At 41.7% G+C, this 3,344-nt stretch overlaps 1 protein-coding gene across 1 annotated transcript in view; it reads left to right on the top strand.

The window, feature by feature from the left end:
* The first annotated feature begins 2,324 nt into the window (after window positions 1-2,324).
* The window catches only part of DUS4L (dihydrouridine synthase 4 like), a 10,281-nt gene continuing 9,261 nt past the window's right edge, over window positions 2,325-3,344 (top strand). The window contains exon 1 of the mRNA XM_029286602.1: window positions 2,325-2,370. The gene's annotated coding sequence lies outside the window, so the exon portion shown is untranslated. The remainder of the gene's footprint in view (window positions 2,371-3,344) is intronic.

Below are 3,344 nucleotides of genomic sequence, written 5' to 3'. Positions count from 1 at the left end.
AGTCGAAGCCGGCGGGGCCGGCCGGCTCGCTCAACGGAGCTCCCCGCATCTCCCCGCTCACCATTGTGGTCCATGGTTCGGCCTCGGGCACTCTGGGACCGGAAGTCGCGCGCGCGCGCGCCGACGCGGTGGGCGTGGCCGGAAGCAGACGCCGCGGCGCGAGAGGGCGCGGGCGAGCGGAGAAAAAGAGAGAGATAAAGACGGACAGAGGGTAGAGGTGTCTTACCGAGGTGGGGGGGTGGGAACACGGCGCTTCCGAGCTCCTTGTGGAGAATTTTGTGAAGAACTCCTATGGGGGATAAAAAAAACCCTGTTTAAATTGGATATATTCGGGCTGCACCTCAACTTCAGCCAAGAGATGCCAACAACCTGCCTCCAGAAGCGGTGAATGCTCCAACACTGGAAGTTTTTAAGAAGAGACTGGACAGCCATTTGTCTGAAATGGTGTAGGGTTCCTGCCTGAGCAGGGGGGGGGGTTGGACTAGATGATCTCCAAGGTCCCTTCCAACTTTATTATTATTATTATTATTATTATTATTATTATTATTATTATTATTATTATTATTATTATTATTATTATTAAGACAGGAGTGTTTTTTTCCTCAGTGTTTTTCAATCTTAGCTACTTTTAAGGCTTGTGGACTTCAACTCCCAGAATTCCCCAGCCAGCGTTGCTGGCTGGGGAATTCTGGGAATTGAAGTCCACATACAGATCGTCCTCGACTTACGATCACAACTGAGCTCCGTTGCTAAGTGAGGCATTGGTTAAGTGAAGTTTGCCCCATCTGACGAACTTCCTTGCCACAGGGGTTAAGCGAATCTCTGCGGTTGTTAAGCGAGTAACCCGGTTGTTAAGTGAATCTGGCTTCCCCACTGACGTGGCTTGTCAGAAGGTCGCAAAAGGGGATCTTACTGCGACCGTCATAAATAGGAATCCGTTGCCATGCGTCTGAATTTGGATCGCGTGGAAGGGGCTGCAACGGTCGTAAGTGTGAAAAACGGTCATGAGTCACTTTTTTCAGTGCCGTTGTAATTTCGAACGGTCACTAAATGAGCTGTTGTAAATAAAGAACTACCTGTACTGTATCTGAAAGTAATTAAGGCTGAGAAAACAGTTATCTACAGAGAAAAAGAAAATCGGAGGCTGTATATATTCTCTGTCTGTCTGTTTGTCTGTTTACCATCTATGTCTGTCTGTCTGTCTGTCCGTCCGTCCGTCCGTCCGTCCGTCTGTCTGTCTATCTATCATCTATTTCTATCTATCATCTATGTCTGCCTATCTATCTATCTATCTATCTATCATTTATTTCTATCTATCATCTATCTATCATCTATGTCTGCCAATCTATCTATCTATCTATCTATCTATCTATCTATCTATCTATCTATCTATCTATCTATCTATCTATCTATCATTTATTTCTATCTATCATCTATCTATCATCTATGTCTGCCTATCTGCCTATCTATCTGCCTATCTATCTGCCTATCTATCTATCTATCTATCTATCTATCTATCTATCTATCTATCTATCTATCTATCTATCTATCTATCTATCTATCTATCTATCTATCTATCTATCTATCTCATCTACCAGTATGTCTGTCTGTCTATCTATGTCTATTTATCATTTATATCTGTCTACTGGTAACTATCTATCTATCTGTCTGTCTGTCTGTCTGCCTGCCTGCCTGCCTGCCTACCTACCTATTATCTACCAGTATGTCTATCTATCATCTATCATCTATGTCTATCATCTATGTCTGCCTATCTGTCTATGTCTATTTATCATCTATGTCTCTCTACTGATATCTATTTGTCTGCCTGCCTGCCTGCCTGCCTGCCTGCCTATCTATCTATCTATCTATCTATCTATCTATCTATCTATCTATCTATCTATCTATCTGTCTGTCTGTCTGTCTGTCTGTCTATCTATCTATCTATCTATCTATCTATCTCTGTGAAGGAAGGGAGGGATGGATGGATAAATGCATAATATTGCAGGTTGCCCCCTTGGGGGCGCTGCAAGGCTTGGCTGCGACTTTCCACCATGAGGACCAGAGGGCTTGGCAACACCTTTCAAAGTCTACTCTAAATCCACCCAGGTCCAACATAGAAACTCCACGCGCACGTGAAAAAGAAGTCAATTTGCTCCTCCGTCCGTCTTTTCTACACGAGATCTCTCCCTCTCAAAAAGCAAAATTCTGACTTTTATGATTCATCCAGGCAAGCCTCATCGACCCTCCTCCCTCGCCCTCGCCCCCGGAAGAGGTTGAACGAATCCTGGCGATGCAGGGACTCGAAAGTCAGGGCAGCTCGTGTGAATCTGCGTTTCCTGATCGGCCAAAGCGGTAGCACTTCGCAGAGATGTAAAATCTGGGATTCTCTTCCTTGCACGGGAATTGAGGGTTAGGCGCACTGTGCAATGTCTTCGGGCGCTTTTGCAGCAAAAAGCTGCAAAGAGTGCGGGAACTTTTTTTCAATTTTTAGCAGAAATTAAGATCGTGCGTCCCTTTGCAGCTTGTTGTTTGTTCTCTTAAGTTGGGGGGAAAGGTTTTGTCCCTTTTCTCTCTATCGCGTGGGCAAGATTTCTTGGGAGGGAGAGTGAGCGTAAGTGCCAAGGCGGCCTTTTGCATTCGTCTGTGCTGTTCACGTGTGAATGTGACATTGGTGACAATGCAGAGGCTGATGATGGCAGTAGATGACCGCGGAGATTTTGTTGTTGCTTTTTTAAAATATTATTACTATTATTATTATTATTATTATTATTATTATTATTATTATTATTATTATTATTATTATTATTATTATTATTATTATTATTATCTTTTATTCATTAAACATGAACCTCAGTCAACTGAACATTCAAATTGGCTGGTGCTGATGGTTGACACGGGTTGCTACCCGCATCCTAGGTGTCAACCAGGTTCCGTCCTTAAAATGTAAGATGTTCCGAGGAGCGCAGTTTTTTGTAACATTGCTGGAGTTATTGCAGGAAGCTGCAGTTTCTTGATGTATTTTGCAAAGTTGTTTTTTATTATTATTATTATTATTATTATTATTATTATTATTATTATTATTATTATTATTATTATTATTATTATTATTATTATTATTATTACCATTATCATCATTATTATTATTTCCATCACTGGAAATTTTTAAGAAGAGACTGGACAATCACCTGTCTGAAATGGTATTGGTTCTCCTGCTTGAGCAGGGGGCTGGACTAGAAGACCTCCAAAGGTCCCTTCCAGCTCTAATCTATTCTAAAAATAATTATAATTTTATTTTATAAAGGACAATTCAAGAAGAAAAACCAAGAAAGTAGTAATTAAATTAC

The sequence above is a fragment of the Protobothrops mucrosquamatus genome, unplaced genomic scaffold, assembly GCF_001527695.2.
Source record: "Protobothrops mucrosquamatus isolate PMUCROS unplaced genomic scaffold, P.Mucros_1.0 scaffold4219, whole genome shotgun sequence".
Taxonomy (NCBI): Eukaryota; Metazoa; Chordata; class Lepidosauria; order Squamata; family Viperidae; genus Protobothrops; species Protobothrops mucrosquamatus.
This window is presented reverse-complemented; position numbering and strand designations above follow the sequence as displayed.